Source organism: Anabrus simplex, chromosome 5, assembly GCF_040414725.1.
Source record: "Anabrus simplex isolate iqAnaSimp1 chromosome 5, ASM4041472v1, whole genome shotgun sequence".
Lineage (NCBI taxonomy): Eukaryota > Metazoa > Arthropoda > Insecta > Orthoptera > Tettigoniidae > Anabrus > Anabrus simplex.
In genome coordinates this window covers 112650005-112667523 of record NC_090269.1, presented here as the reverse complement: position 1 = coordinate 112667523, position 17519 = coordinate 112650005, and the positions used below count along the sequence as shown (strand labels likewise).

Here is a 17519-nt window from a genome sequence, read left to right as displayed (position 1 = left end):
TTCCTTCCACTCTCCGGTCTATGGTATTTCAATATTTTCATGATTCGCCTATCGGCGGCCACTTTGGGAGAGCTAAGACCTACGCTCGCCTTGCCTCCCAATTTTTTTGGCCGCAGATGCGTAAAGACATTTTTTCGTGGGTTCGATCTTGCCCTTCTTGTCAGAAACATAAACCGTTAAATCACCTACCTTACGGCTCCTATGCCGCTTCTCCCGCCACTTACTCGTCTGAAAAGTATTACATTGACATTGTTGGGCCTATTGTTAAATCCTCTAAGTCCAATTCATACATTTTTACTCTGTTAGATGGGTTTTCTAAATTTCTTATTGTTCGTCCTTTGAGAAATATCTCTTCACAAATTGTTATTAATCTTTTGTTCAATTACATTTTTCCTATCACTGGCCTCCCTAAAGTTCTCATTTCTGATAATGCTTCGATTTTCACCTCTAGACAGTTCTATAATTTTTGTTTTTCTCTTGGCATAAAAAAGGTTTGTACTTCCCCCTATCATCCTCAGGCAAATACCGTCGAACGCTACCACCGTAACCTTAAAACATTTCTATCTATTTTTCACTCCCATAACCAGAAATCATGGGATACCGAACTCCCTTCTTTTGTGCTCGCCCTCAACTCCACCATCAATTCTTCTACTGGTTGTACACCGGCTAAACTCTTTCTTGGCCGGGAGTTGAATACCCCCCTTGCCCTTACGTGGGATCTCCCCTCGCTTTTGGATACACCCTCCGATCGTCTTAATCACTCCCAATTGTATTCCGCTTATCAAAAGCTCCTTCAGGCCAGTAAAGTTCATAAAAATCTGTGTAATTCTCGTGCCTTACCTTCTAAATTTAAATTGTTTGATTTAGTTCTTCTTAAAAATCATCCATTTAGCTCTGCACCTCAGAATATTTCGGCTAAACTCTCCCCTCGTTGGCTGGGTCCCTTTCGTATTCTTTCTTTTCCCTCGCCCAATACTGTTCAGCTTCAGTCTGTGGAATCCCCTACTGATCTCCGAAAGGCTCATTTTTCTCGACTAAAGCCCTTCCATACCTAATCCCTACGTTCCCCTTTTTTTCTGTGGGGCGGGAGAGGGGTATTGATCGGTTCTTTTATTCCTTTTGTAATTTCTTGGTTTTACGATATTAATTTGCTGTCCATTACTCTCCTTCCTTCATATTTCTTAATAAAAATTTTTTTTTTTTTTCCCTTGTCTCTGCTCACCCAGCTCTTCTCCCACTGCCGAAAATTTCATGCCTGATCCTCCCCCTCTTTTAACTAAGTTTTGTCTTGTTATCCCTTTGGGGTATATTATTGATAAATATTGGAAAATTTTTTTTTACTGTCATATTGTTATGCAGAGCACTAGATAATTTGGTTTGATCATTTAAATCATCCTGTTTGTTTTCTTGCTCTCTCCTTTCCCCCCGTCCTTTTCCCCCTTATTCTCCTCTTATTTTCTCTGGTGACTTATTCTCTTTATTTCTTCTTTCCTATGATGCTGCGTCTTCCTGTCTGGCCCTGAGACCGCGCTTCCTTCAGACTTCGTGGGACCTGGTGCTTCTACTGTCTTCATGTTTTCGTCGGTTCTGCCTTTTTGCCTGTCATCGTTTTCGCCGCAGTTGGATCTCCGCCACTCTTCATCTTCGTCCGTATCGCTTTGGACCACCGGTACTACTTTCACCATCTTCTGCTCTCATTTGCCGTCTCGTCAACTTTGGACACCAATCCTTCGGATTTCTCCTGGTGGTGGGAGTATGTTACGAGCTCAACTTCGCCTACCTTATGGCTGCTTCTCCGTCTTGATTTAGTGCACACTATATTGCGCTGCTCTATGAACCTTCTGCTTGCTATGCTGTCTCACCACTGCTTCATCTGCTACACCACCACGCGCAATCTCCGTGACGTCACCTAGTTCTAGTGTGTTCTCGAGCTCGCTTCGCTCCGTGTATATATACTCGCCGCTTTCTCCTGTCCGGCGATCAGGTGTGACTTGGTGTTGTAATCGGCAGTGGGAGCTCAAGCCCTGCTCCGGCTGGTCCGAGTGCATTTGGACTTTACTTGGTTCTCCGTTACGTGTTGGGTGAGCAGACTTTTACTGTAATTATTTACCATTCATTTTAATTTCGCCCTCTCATTCATCATATGGGCTTGAATAATGCTTCGATATTGAACTATCGTCCCTTCAGGACACAGCGAAATTTCACGGTGCCAAATTATTGACTTTGAGTTTATGATGGAAATATGAAGGAGGAAGTGTGCTGGGCTTCAAGTTTTGAACAGTTGTACTGGAACCTTTTCTCTCGTTTGGAGCGGACATCGTACCCTGGTCAATCACCTTTCCCTGCTTGAATCTCTTTCCTGATTTTTCCTTCTTTTCATCTACCTTTCGTACCTCTAGTAACATATTAATAAATTTGTAGCTTGGTGCTCTGCTAAAATTTTACACTTCATCTGGCGTGTGCCTTTCGATTATTTTGGTGTCTACTTGTTTTAAAAAGAAAAAAAGGTGTGCCTTAGTTTAAGGGGGATAGCCTGTTCTTTTATCACGTGCCTTTGTGAGCACTGGAAAAATTCCTTTTAACTAATGTTAATTTTCTTGTTCCTGTTTCCATAATTCCTTGCTGCTTTTGTGGCATTTGCGTGAACATTGGTAATAAAATTTTATTCTGGTTTCGTGCTTGGCGCCCCCCCCCCCCCCAAGCTCTATTGTGGTTTGGTGATTACCCCTTTAAGATACGTACACTAAACAAACAAAAAAGGAGAGAAAACCTGTTGATAATTTGTACAATTTCCCACTTTAATGCTGTATCAAATGGTCGAAGTTCTCATTCTTATAGTGTAGACAATTGTTATTTCTTGGAGTTGTTTTAATATATGTGTTCATTTTTGAAACCTGTGCTTGTGGGAGTTTTCTTGGGTGTTCTCCTCCCCCCCCCCCCCCCTTTTCCACGTGTCCCTACCGCGATAGTTCCTCTGGGGAAAGGCCCCATAATTGAAATCACCACTTGATTTGGGATGTGATCACTGCTATCTGGTTATTCTAGACACGACATTTAAATATTGGTGTTTCCTCACTTTACGCCCTTCCCTGCGCATTGCTCTGCTGAGTCCTCTTCCCCCCCGCACCGGCAAGTATTCTTGAGTCCCTTTGCTTGCTTTACGTCGAACTTGGTCGGTTTATGCTTAGTGATTGCTGCAAGCACTTGAAAGTACATATCTGTTTAAATGTGTCAACGCTCACCGTAACAATGTCCTTGGGAGTTAGTTACGGCTGTAATTTCCCGTTGCTTTCAACCATGTGGCAGTATCAACACAGCTAAGCCATGCTGAGTATTATTAAAAGGCTATCCTTTCAATTTTTTAAACTCATATTTCTTTTCTGACCTCATCATTTCTTACTCTGCCTCTCTTTGTCTTTCCTACCACACTCCTCAGGAACTTCATCTCACTGGCCTGAATTTTACTCTCACCTCTTGCTGTCAATGTCAAAGTCTCTGATGCATACATTAATATAAGGGTATAGTACAACTTGTATATTATCTCTTTGCATTTCATAGGAACTTTTCTCCTCCACACCAAGTTCCTTACATTTTGGTAGAACGTACTTCCCACTTGAATTCTTCTGCTGATCTTCTTATCCAACCACAATAAAATCAGGACAGTCCTAGTTTTTAGTATTGCGCCCCTGTGTCCAAAAAATTATTCTTTAAGACACCGAAATATCCCAATTCTCAAGAAATGATCCTTTCTAATATTTTGAAAATGTTTCTCCTTCCTTGAATAATGCTCACATTGTGTTGATATTCCTGCTTCCTAAAGTAATAGAGTAAAGAAAAGGAAAAAGCAAGATTGCATTGAATAGAGCAAAATTTCAGTTGGGTCATTTGGAGAGAATGTGGTACTAATAGCGTACAGGAGTATGTTGTTGGAGTTTATATACAGTATAACAGTCTGTGAGACAATCTTTTTGTAAGTAATGTTGAAGGAAAGTATTAATTTAATTCCAAACTTCAGGATCATTTTCCATATATTTGAGAATCTAAGCGAGAGATGTAATGGAATATAGTGTATCTGAACACTGCTTTCATGTCTGATTGTCCTGGTTTTCAATCTTCTAAATTGAGTCACCCTGATTAAGAAACACTAGAGAAGTTTCTGATCTGATTCTGCTTGGAAAACGTTCATGCTCCTTTACACTAATACAGTGTACCATGGATATGTGCTCAGAATTGGTTAATCTTACCTTGCAATGGTATGATTATTAGCTTTCATAAATTATTTATTAGCATTCAGGCATTACTAAATATCAAATATGTTAGGAACTTATTGCTCGTTTGTCTTCAATATAATGAGCCTACAAGGAAAAAAAGAAACACCAAATTACTACATTAACTGCAAGAATAAAGGGGTGATAGAGTAGGTTCACAAGTCTTGTCATAGTAACATGAACACAGGCCAGTACATCAGAAAAGGCCCTACGCTAGATAAATGGGCCATGCAAAGGCCGAAGTCTGAGCTCCAATATGAACAACATAATATGTGAAAAGACAAAACACAAGATAGATATTAAGCTTTAAGACACAAGCAGTGGACCAGACTCTTGAAAATTTAATTTAGCGCTATAGTACTGAAGGGTAGATACAATGAAGAAAATGGAAATTGTAACACCCAGAAAGAGTGGTGCTACATTACTGCAATTGAACATGCAGGACGAGTGTTCAGTTGTGATTCGATGATTACATTTTCAGGTCCCTCCGACCGCAAGTTTGGACAACAATCAATACAGGATGTGCCCACCACGAGCTGCGATACATTGATGAATTTGTCGAGTCATGGAGTCAATAAGGCCCTGGATCGCTTCCTGAGGAATTGTGGCCAATGCTTGCTGCACTGCACAGGTCAGTTGTTCCCAAGTTGTGGGTGGCTGAGGACGGTTGGCCAGTTGTCGACCCATCATATCCCACACATGCTCAATAGGACTGAGGTCCGGGGATCTGGCAGACCATTCTAAGGTTGTGATGTCGTGGAGAGCTTCTCTGGAGATGCGTGACGTGTGAACCCGAGCATTGTCCTGCTGAAACATCCCATTAGCAATGTTCGCCATCATAGGGACAACCACTGGATTGAGTACCCTATCAACGTACTGTCGAGCAGTCATAGTGCCCTCAACAAGCACTAATTGTGATTTCACATTAAAGCCAATAGCTCCCCAGACCATAATGCTTGGTGTTGGCCCTGTGTGCCTCTCGACAATAAGATCTGGGCGGCCCCTCTCCCCGGTACGTCGGCGCACACGATTCCGGCGATCACTGCAGGCAAGACAGAAGCGCGATTCATTACTAAAGACGACCCTATGCCATTCGTCGACCCACATCGATCTTTCTCGACACCAGGCCAGCCTTACAAGTCGCTGTTGTGGGGTCAATGGAACACCTTCTGCAGGGACACGGGCTCGTAAGCCAGCTGTACGCAGTGATTACCAATTGTTTGTTGTGTAACGTGGAGTGCCACAGCTGCTCGAATTTGCGCTGCTGTTGCATGGGGTTCCATCCTGGCCATCCGAATGATGCGGCGATCCTCTCTCACAGTTGTCTGCCGCCCTGGGCCTGTGCCAGGTCTACGAGTATGGGTACCTTCATTTAACCACTGCTGCCATACACGTTGTACCATAGACGCCTGTCGGCCAACACGTGCAGCGACAGTCCTTAGCGATAATCCAGCCTCACACAGCCCAATTATCCGACCCCTCTCAAACGGCGACAGTTGTTGATAGCGTGCTCTTCTCTGTCATCGAGGCATGTTTGATGGGGAACACTTCACTGCACAGACTGCAAGTCAACTATGCTACACCAGAGTCCGTATACTGGAGTTGATTCCTCCGCGACCAATCATGTGGGGAGACCTGAAGCAACAATCCAATGGGTCTGAAACTTTGATCATTTACATACCTACATGGCATCGTTTCATATCTTGAAAATCAACACAAACAACCAATGCCTTCATGGTGTTGCAATTTCCATTTTCTTAAGTGTAAAAGCTAATTTTTAAGGTAAGTATGCGTTTATCATGTCACAGGTTCGTTCGTTCCAACTGGATTTGGAATTTTGAAATTTCTTGAATTTTCTTGCATTAGTGACTACATAGCATATATAGATGCAATAGGATGTTTGCTACCAATTTTGCAAAAATTAATAGCTATGTCTAGGGTCTATAAAACTGATGATGATTGTTGTTTAAAGGGGCCTAACAGCTAGGTCACCAGCACCTATTGGTACAAAGTGAAAAGAAATGAAAAATTAAAACTTCAAAATGTATCCACTCACCAAAATCTACAACGAATTATGATGAATAAATGATCGTGAGACAAGAACACTCAGTGGATCCAATTCACAATGTCTTAATTTCTGGGATGACATGTATTATCTAAATGGGTCCAGAAACCAGGTCACTGGCCCTTCATAATGGTACTATTCACTGGTAAATCGTGTAATCCCACCCCCTGGTCACATCAATTTTTAGCACATATAAAAACGAAGTAATAAAGTAACAAACCTAACTTCTTCGAAAATGTCTTAGTTCTTACAATTCTTCCCTAGTACATCGGCACTGCATTGTGCTTATCACATGTATGGCTTGCAGTGGTGTCGCTACCGGCCAGTGTCTTGGAAAAGGTGCGGTATCCAACTGATGAGCCCATGCCGCACTCTGGGCGAAACACTGGTAACTTTTGACGATTGAGTTTCCTGAATTTTAATTTTAGCTATCTCAATCAGAAGCCATTTTTTGGTCAAACCTGAAGGAACATACGTCAGCCGATAAGACTCCGATAAAAACATTTCAAGTTTCAAAAACATACACATGGCTAGAAGCAAAGATAAGCAGGATTACCAACATGACAACTAGAGAAATGTGGGAAAGTGGACTGGAATCCCTAAAGAGGACGTGATCTTACATGATGTTGCCCTGTTCCTGCCAAGGAGTCAAAGGCCGGAAATTGAGAAACACGCAAACAGACAATCAGAGAAGCTTACCACGATTCGACCCGAAATTTTCACCAATGAAAAAGGTCGTTATTCCAACCAATTAAAATGAATTACCTTATATGGGCATACGGGCAACACATTCTAGAGGTTTTAATTGCAAAACACAGCGATCGAAGCCTGTGGCAAATACAGGGCGATACCAAAGATTAGCTACAACAAGCACACTACTGGAGATCTCCAATAATAGAATAAATGTTTTTCCTCCAACACTCATAATGATTAAATAAATATAATTAACTGCCTTTCTTGTGAGTCATGAAAATTCTTATTAACATTTTTACATAAATTCGCAAAAAAAAAAAATTTGACTTCTTCGAAAATGTCTTAGTTCTTTCAATGGCCATCTTGCAAACAATTTTTTACATAAATTCACAAAAAAAACACAAATATTTCATTGACTTCTTCAAAAATGTCTTAATTTTTGCAATGGCGATTTTACAGAATTTAGCATCACATCCACGTTATGAACTTCTCACCACCAGCGACAAATCGGAACTATGGTGGTACTAATCACAGTTAACGTAGGCTCATGGTATGTCACACACAATGGCACCACTCGTAACACAAACTCATGGTGTTTCGCACGTAAGGGCACCACGCACAAGCAACACAGACCCGTGGTGCTCCTCACATAGTGAGACTAATCACGGGCGCCGGTATTCCTGTGGTGTTCCTCACTTGGTGGAACTAATCACAGGCCATGTATATTCATGGTGTCGCTCACATAGTGGTACTAATCTCAAGCAATGTAGATCTACGGTGTATCACACATTATGGTAACGTCCACAGGCAACACAAAACCATGGTGTTCCTCATATAATAGTACTACTTTCAGACAAACGCAGACCAATGATTTTCCTCATATACTGGTACTAATCACGGGCGCCAGCCAAACCTGTGGTGTTTCTCACACGGGAGTACTAATCACAGACAATGTAGACCCATGGTGTTCCTCATATATTGGTACTACTATTAGGAAACACAGACCTCTTCTGAACACAGTAGAACCAACACATTCAAGTGCAGCACTCAGCAACTCTCGCTAGATGCTTGTCTATGCAACCGAATGCCCCGCCTCGGTGAAATACACACTATGGCACTTATCACAAGCAACGCCCAGATCCGTAGTGTTCCTTGCATAATGGTACTGCTCCTAGGTAACGTAGACCCATGGTTTTCTTTGAAATGTGGTACTAGTCGCAAGTAACATAGACCTATGGTGTTCTGCACATGGTACTTATCACAAGTAGTCTCATGGTTCTAATGTCATTATGCTTTGGTCACCTCTTACGACAGGCAGGGGATATGGTGAGTGGATTCTTTGTCTGCGCCCCCCACCCCCCCACCCACTGGGGGTGGTCCATAAAAAGCTTGGCTCATATCTCAAATGTGATGTTCTTAGGAAAGCCCATCAGTATTAGGTAACACAGCTAGTCTTTTAAGACAAGTGGCTGTAACTACCAAGTTTTTTTTTTTTTTTTTGAAAGAATCTAACAACTACGTAATCAGCCCGCAAGTTTTCAGATAGGCATCCTCAGGAAAATGCTTACATTTACTACCCTAATTTGTGCACTGTATAAATTCAAGGAGTATAAGGAGAGAGCTGAGATGGGAAAATGAAGTTTACAATTCAGAATAAAATAATTCATATGGATCAAGTAAAAAATATTTCAGTTTATATTGTTCATAATTAAATCAGAAAATAAATACAATAGTATTTCATGAAAACATCATGAACTTATAACAAACACAAATTATAATCTTTTAGTCACATAAGTTTAGCAAGGAGGGCATTCCTTTGGAGGGTTTCTTCACATCTTTTATTAAAATTACAACTTGCACATATTAGAAAACCACACAAGTCCAACAATCTGACTATGCAAGATCTAACTAAGAAATCTGAAAACTCGTTCTTTCAGTTTGTCAGTAATCACCCCACTGTAACAACAACTATTGTACCAGTGAATGTTTCAATTTCTGGAGGAAGATGAAGACAATGTGGTTAGAAATGACATATTTTTAGACACTTGTGAAATAGTAACACAGCAAAAGTTATAGTTTAGAAATGTAATCTTTTAATAAAAATGAGCTAATAAATTAAGAACACTGCAGGCAATTATTAAAAAAGCATTCATAAACTTCCAATTGTTTTCATTTCTTGACAATTATGTGGAGATTAAATTATAGTGTGATTACTATTCGTCTTCATCTAAAAGGGTATGAAAAGAGATAATTGCCATGTGAGAAGATAGTAAGGCATTCGTTTAATGCCTCACTAAGTATTTTATAGTTTTCAGAGGCGTCGAGGAGCTGGAATTTCGTCCCATTGGAGTTCTTCTATGTCACGAGGCTGGCATATTGGAGCACTCAAATACCATTGGACTGAGCCAGGATAAAAGCTGCTGACTAGGGCTTCTACCATCTCAGCCACTCAGCCCAGGATGTGAGAAGAATTTGAAGGCCAAAAATTCAAGTGGTTTACTTTTCAAAGTGAATTAACATGTAAATAGATAGATGAATGACATGAACCTTTATATTATGATTTAATTTTACAATGTTTAAAAAGCCTCATTACATCGAAATCTATAGAAAAATCATCCTGCCATATCTAAAAAGTTAATCTTGAACAATTCTGTTTACCAACAAATATACTGGTTATTAATAATGATTTTTCACTGGTAGTAACATCACCAAGTAAAGACAAATGGTAATTTTCATGAGAACCCCACAGGTCTCCAATGAACTTGTGCATAAATATCTCAAGTGATTTTTTTATATACACGTGTGGGTAAATAAATAATCCACCCCAGCCGGGCTGAACGGCTCAGACGGTTGAGACGCTGGCCTTCTGTCCCCAACTTCGCAGGTTCAATCCTGGCTCAGTCCGGTGGTATTTGAAGGTGCTCAAATACGTCAGCCTCATGTTGGTAGATTTAGTGGCACGTAAAAGAACTCCTGCGGGACAAAATTCCAGCAAACTCTGCATCTCCAAAAACCTTCAGAGACATAAAAAACAATATAAAATTTAAAAATAAATAACCCATTAAAGCTGCTGCTGGAAATTTAAGAAAAATAACTAAAACATTCTTCAGATTTGATAGTCACATCTTGTACAACTTATCTTAAGCACATACTTCAGACAATATTAATTCTGGGACAATGCCTTTTTAAAAAGAGACATCAAAGTAATATCTTTTCATAACTACAATAACAATGTTAAAAGTTTTATTAAAATATTCAGGAAGTGCTGAAATAGGCTCCAAGTTTTTCAAATATGAAAATGCTCATTAAAATATTACCTATATGGGTGTTACTTAGGCCATTTTTCAACACCCCTTAACCCAAGATAATGCTACTTACAATTTTGCTTCCCTCATTCAACATTTTGCATTCTAAATACAGTGATTATCAAATGTATCTTTTATTGAATACTTTTAAGACCACAGAGGTTTAAAAAAAAAAAGGCAAGCTTTTATTTTATAGTCAATTAGTGAATATCAAATAAACAGTTGCATGATCTGTTTTCCATAGTTATTAATTAAACCACTGGCTCTACTTAGCTAGCAAATATCTGAATAGCATCTTGGACATTAATTTCTTTATATTTAAGGATACTGTATTTTAGGATATTTAAAGATATTTAAAGAAATTCATGTTTTATTCTAAGTGGGAACGGTTGACTAAATCAATCAAATACAGTATGTTTGAGGACATAGGAAAGACCAGCAACCATAAATTTCTGGCTAAAGCTTCATATTTGGAAATATATGAGGAAGTATGTGACCTCCTATGATCAGAAGGAACTAGTCTGCAAAGTTGGGCAGGGGATGGAAATTTTGTCATCTCAAATTTAAAGAAAGAACTCATAGCTGATATGATAAAAACAACAGACTTCATGAGGGGCAGAGTGGGGGTGAAAACAAAGACACATTGGCAAGACAGTTATGAATGCCAAAAAGCTCTCAATCACATTCTTTCCATATTGTAATAACGTACTTCAAAAATATGTTTTGTTTTTTAATAGTAAATTTGTAATTCATTGTAGTGTGAATGAAGTCACAATGCTTTAACAACAAATATGCTTTCATATTTTGATATCTATCATATTTCATGTACAGCAAACTCTCGTTCATCTGGGCTAATGCAGACCCGAGCCTGCACAGATAACTGAAAAACACTGGTAATCCAAAATATACATGTTCTTACCGGAAACTGCTCATTTTCTACTTATTAGGGGATCCCGTCACAAGGAGGGACAAACGCTGAAGGAAAAGAAGACTACAAAAGATGCTACATATCATATTTGAAAGCTTACTGTATTACTTACGTGTTCAAGGGTTATGAATTTCATGTTGTTGGTCCTTACTGAACTGAGAATAACGTATGAATAGTAACACAGTAAGGTTTCCACCTATTCAGTACTAATATGTTATAAATTATATGGAACTAGTTTCGACCCGCCTAGGGGTCATCATCAGCCATATTAAAGCATACATAAGTATTTTGTCGAATCCTAAAAACATGTTATTTTTAACTGTAATAATCGTAAGGATTTTATAATTTATAAAGTGAAGTTTGGTAATGAGATGAGAAATGTTAGTATGGTACAGGTGAGTAGTAAATAATAATATATGTACAAACAAGTTTGGAACAAAGTACTAGTGGGGTGCTTAGAGTTGTAAAATATAACCTCGTGGATGTCAGTAGTCCTCGTACTAAAGAAACAATGTAAAATAACACATATAAACATATATACAAGTATGTACAAAGTCTGGAGAGTAAAGAGTGATACTCTTTTAATGTTGAGTTGGCTTGACACTGATCATTGTAAAAACAACTTCACGTCCAACAACCAGCAACTGACCAACACAGCTTTAATACACCAAATACCTAATTTCTCCGCTTAAGTGATCAGTGTCAAGCTAACTCAACATTAAAAGAGTATCACTCTTTACTCTCCAGACTTTGTACATACTTGTATATATGTTTATATGTGTTATTTTACATTGTTTCTTTAGTACGAGGACTACTGACATCCACGAGGTTATATTTTACAACTCTAAGCACCCCACTAGTACTTTGTTCCAAACTTGTTTGTACATATATTATTATTTACTACTCACCTGTACCATACTAACATTTCTCATCTCATTACCAAACTTCACTTTATAAATTATAAAATCCTTACGATTATTACAGTTAAAAATAACATGTTTTTAGGATTCGACAAAATACTTATGTATGCTTTAATATGGCTGATGATGACCCCTAGGCGGGTCGAAACTAGTTCCATGTAATTTATAACATTGTAAATACATATTAGTACTGAATAGGTGGAAACCTTACTGTGTTACTATTCATACGTTACTTACGTGTAGCTCACCGGAAACTGACAATTTATTTACAAAAATTCATTTAGAAACACACTGTACTTCATATGACTTGCTTTCAGTTCACTTTCGGGAAATAATTGTTCAATATTTTCTGTTTCTGTTTTCATTCACGTTTTTCCTGACAACAGCCCTTATTTTCTACAGAGTCAAAACATCGGTGTAGTCAAATAAATTTTGTCCTGCATACTCTACACTAGTAACAGGATCAATGCATTCCCAAATCCTGGTTCAAATGCAATGCTATTCAACCACTCGCAGATAGTTAAAACAAATTTATCTGTCATCTTCCTAGTGCATGAAAACAGTCTGTAACTTCAGCAACAACAAGAAATGTGATACAGGTTAACACTCATTGTCAACAATTCATTTTAGAGACTATTACTGAGGTCTGTCAGCGGCTAGAAAAGTACGATCAACAATGCATTCCTCCTGGCAATGTTTAAGAGTATGCTTTCACTTCGTATCAATATAGAGCAAGAATTCTGAAAGAACCGTCCCAGAAGAAAACTTGAATTTTTTCTTTTATTACTGGCTTTATGAGTGTTGGAAATTATCTACACTTAGGTCCTAGGAAAATGGTTCAGACAGGAAATCGTCTGTGGACAGATTACGAGGTTAGTCATGGCATTCACCTGAAGATAAAATAGGAACCAACAGAAAATATTTCAGAAGTGACTGACAATGGGAATGGTTCGTGCAACATTTTCCGGCAGTAAAACGTGAGTCACATGCAAATGAGTGCATTCTAAAAGAAAACATTTATTCTAATTATAACAGTATATAGTACTTCAGGCTTCATTTTTTTATTCTGAAAAATCACCAAACTATGAACGGATAATCTGCACCCAGATAATGGGAAGTTTGCTGTAACTGAGAAGGAATTTATTGGCGATTTATAGTGAATCAGATTTTAAGGAGTAATGATTCATATCATTGGGGTAACCATACAGTAGGGATAGGCAATGATCTTGCTCGAGACTCTCTCAAATGACGTCACGGATTTCAAGAATGTCAAGAAGTGCTGCCATCTTAGTGACATTCCAGTAACTACGAGCTTAGGAGACACTCGAAGGTTGGTAGTTGGTATATCATTGGGAGTTATTGTGTGAAATAACGTCCTCATTTGGAAAGAATCACAACATGGGGACAACGCTCTCAAGATCTCTCAACACATCTCCTAAGAGACAAGTCATAGCACTAGTCTCAAGAAATGTTGAAATCCTGCCTCAGACTGCCCTTCACTACCATACAGAGTAACTTAATCTGAAAGTAAAGTTTAGGAGTTCACATTTTGAGTTTACCTTGTCCTGTGTTGTCTATTATCTGGTTATGTTGATGTGTCTTACTTCCCTGAAAATGCTTGCAGGGAAAAGCAAAGAAAAAAATGTATATATCAGCTAAGAGAGGAAAAAGTCTGAATTTTGTGCTTTGGCAAACAAGAGACGTCTTGAATTTGAACACTAGTTTTATGTGATCCTGGAAGGTTAAATACTTTCTCACTGCATGTTCCAGATACGAAGCTCAAGCCAGAAATTAAGAGCCACCTACCAGAAACTACCTAGAAGGATATGTATGCGTATATAAACAAACTTAAGTCTCATATTTGCCAAAGTCATTGGCCTGTGTAAAACAGCTGAACTTAGATTTAACAATTTCTTATTAGCATAGTTTAAAATTCAGACTTTTGCCTTCATAAAAGTAAGCATCAAAACAAACTGTTGAAATTACAAACATGCTCTGAACATCAAACAGTACTGATCACCAGAAACTTGCCTCTGCAGTGACAATGGATGCAGCAATATGGAGCTACAGCATACACCGAGGGGTTGCTTGCCATTCTGCAACAATATTTTCAAGATCGCTTAATTTCCTGTACCCTTTCCACTCCCCAGAAGACTAGTTACCCTGAGAGGGATCCACCACATCAATAATAAATTAATTGGCTGGATGCTGAATGCTAAAATAGTAACCTATATGGAAAACTATGACATTCACAAAGAAGCGCATTTCATGATGAGAGATATGTAGCTTGGATGCCTAACAATCACACTGCCAACTCTCTGTGAGTGACAGAATCCATCAACAGCATTCTGTATGTCATAAGAAGCATGCCAAGGACTCTCAACAAGGGAACATGGGTTGGCAACCATGATTGTCCTTTGCCGAGTCTGGCATTACTTCCCCTTACTTCTGCCAGGCTCCTTGCCTTCATCTTTCCTATTTGACGCCCTCTGGTCAATACCTGTTCCTTTCTGACCCTAACAGAGTCTTTAATTTTCACGTCCTTTGTGGCCCTTTCCTTTCTTTTGCTGATGCCTTCAGTTTTCAAAGAGCTGGACATCTTCCATTTTCTTCTCTATTAGTGTTCAGAGGGGACGACTCTCACACTTCCCCTTAACACGTTCACTGCTGTCTGTAGCATATGTGCATATCCTGGTTTCCGCACTACATGCCGATGATGCAGATGCGCATCATTTTAAGTGATCCGGTTTAGAGGCAATTAATAGGTTTAATTAAGGTGACAGTAAAGGTATTAAAACCATTATCACAACCATCTCCAAACAAACCACAAGATGGCCAGACAGACTTTGATTTGTGCAACTCCCAACAGCCCAAGTGCACTTGAAATGAGCGGCAGAAAGAAAATGCCTGTTTGGAAGACCTACAATCTGTTGAATGGCTACAGTCAAGATGGACACTGCAGCTACAGATAGGATGCTAGATGAAGAACAAGACACTCACAAATAGGGGAAAGTGGAAGAAGTTTATCAACAATACCCGGGAAATAAACTGTAAACAGATATGATGCTGAATGATGATGTATCATAAAAATGTAAAATTATGCAAATATTGATGGAAACAAAATTGCTTGAACAGAAAAGAAATAAAGGCATTCATCAATACCACACAATATTAATGTATCAGTTGAGGATTTAAGGTGCAAAGGAGTATTGTAGAAGAACCCTAGAAGATTCATCATGTGTTGCGACATTAAAAAAGAGAGGGCTTAAAGGATCACCCTGTAGTACACCTGTAGTCTGGTCTATTGGATCGGATATTGTGATCGAATTGTCTATTTGCACCTCATTCTTTGCCATTGCAATAATGGATCTTTTTTTTTCTATGAGATCCTCAATCTTTGATATGACTTGTGTTCGACTAATTGTATCAAAGGCTTTCGAATAATCCACAAATATAACATGTAGCTTTCCCTTCTTTAATCTAAAGGCTTCATGAATATCATTCTGAAGGCATTCTATAGCCTGTATTGTGGACCGGTTTTTCCTAAATCCAAATTGCTCTTCTGGGAGATACTGATCTATTAAAGCATTCAGCCTTTGCGTTAACAGTTTAGTCAATATCTTCAATAATGTGCATTCTAGTGCTAGTCCTCGATATGAATTAGGGTCGCTTAAGTCTCCCTTCCCTTTATAAAGGGTCTTTATCGTTGAAGTCCACCATCGATCTTGTATTCTTCCCTGTTTAATACATTCGTTGAATAGGCTAGTAAGGGGTTCAAAGAGAACAGGAGCCAAACTCTTCAAATGTTCATTATAGATCATGTCTGGCCCGTGAGCTTTGTTATTTTTCAAATTTAAGAGTACCTCCTGTGCGCTGAACATATCTAATGGTCCGTCAATTTCGGTGCTATCGCTGATTATGCGTGGTTTCGTGTCCTTAAATGTCAAAACCTGTGTGTAATGAGCCGTCCCACGTGCTCATGGGAATATTCCGAGGGAATGTTGGTCGTTTCGGCTTGATAACCGTGTAAGGGTTGTTTTCTGCCTCTTCTATCCGCCTTAGTGCTGTCTCTTCAGAGTATTTCGCTTTAGTTTCACTTATTAGCTTTTTGTATTCCCTTCTTTTCCAGGCGTACATTATTAGTGCTTCTTCTTCTTCTAACTTGTCTACAGCAAAATGGAGGAGTTTGATTGTTTTATATCTAGCCTGGTTACAGGACTCGTTGAACCATGGTTTTGCTCTTTTCTCGGTTTGACTATATTTTATAGCGGAATTTAGGATGTTTTGTAGTTTCGACACTGCACTATCAATATCACCATCTTGGACATGTAGGGACACCATATCTATTAGTGCATTAGACTCTGATATTACCCGCATGTTGATTTTCCTTGATACTTCCGTAGTTTTAGTGATGGCTCTGGTTCTCTCTCGCAGCATTAGCGTTGTTGCCACTGGTAAGTGCTTCCTGGTTGCTGTGCGTAGAACTGTCTGGGTAATCATTTTGACGTCCTTCATATTGGAAAATATGAAATCTATAGTGCTACTTCCATTATGGCATATATATGTCTTTTCACTTGGTTCATTAATAAGGCTTAACCCTTCTGTCTTGAGGTATTCCAGAAGTACCTCTGTTTTAGAGTTGCGAATATCTATCCTGCAATTCAGGTCTCCCGTGAGTATTACTAGATCCTGTGGTTGTATTCTATGAAGCCCAGCACTAATAATATCCACAATGTCTTCTGCCTTGTATCGTGGTGGGAAGTATACGCCTATCACTGTGCATGTTGGCAATTTGGGTGCAAGCTTTTGTAGTCCCACTAGTTTGATGGTCAGCGCCCCATACTTCCTCCTCACATTTACCCAATTATTGATTTTGATGCAAAAGTTATAAACAAAATTATTTCAGCTGGGAAATTCACAACTGGCCTTAGAAAACAGCCATTCTAATGTCCATATATAAATGACCTGAAATAAAATCAACAAAAACAGCAAGGATAATGATAAGATTTCTCAATAAACAAAGGAAAAGAATAGCTTTCCAGTGTGCATACGGGAACCATGAGTAATCAAGAGGATAATATGGTTTATTTAATTCATTTTCTGTAAAAACATTATTCCTCTGCATGAAATGCTAATGTAATTTGACCTTACGTCATTCTAAATTTACATTTTTGAAATCCAATCTGCCATCTCGCAATTACCTTCACGCAATTCACCATACAAAAAGGCCTTTGATATTTGATTAGGTTCCATACGCTTAACATGACCCAGCCATCTGATTCACCTATCACATATATACTGGAGAGACTGGTGAGTTGCAGGACTTCCGTGAAATCTGGA

General features: G+C 39.0%; 1 protein-coding gene across 2 annotated transcripts in view; it reads right to left on the bottom strand.

The window, feature by feature from the left end:
* Positions 1-8698: 8698 nt before the first annotated feature.
* LOC136873824 (store-operated calcium entry regulator STIMATE) overlaps positions 8699-17519 on the bottom strand; it is a 102924-nt gene continuing 94103 nt past the window's right edge. For both annotated transcript variants that reach the window (XM_067147083.2, XM_067147084.2), the window contains exon 6: positions 8699-10040. The gene's annotated coding sequence lies outside the window, so the exon portion shown is untranslated. The remainder of the gene's footprint in view (positions 10041-17519) is intronic.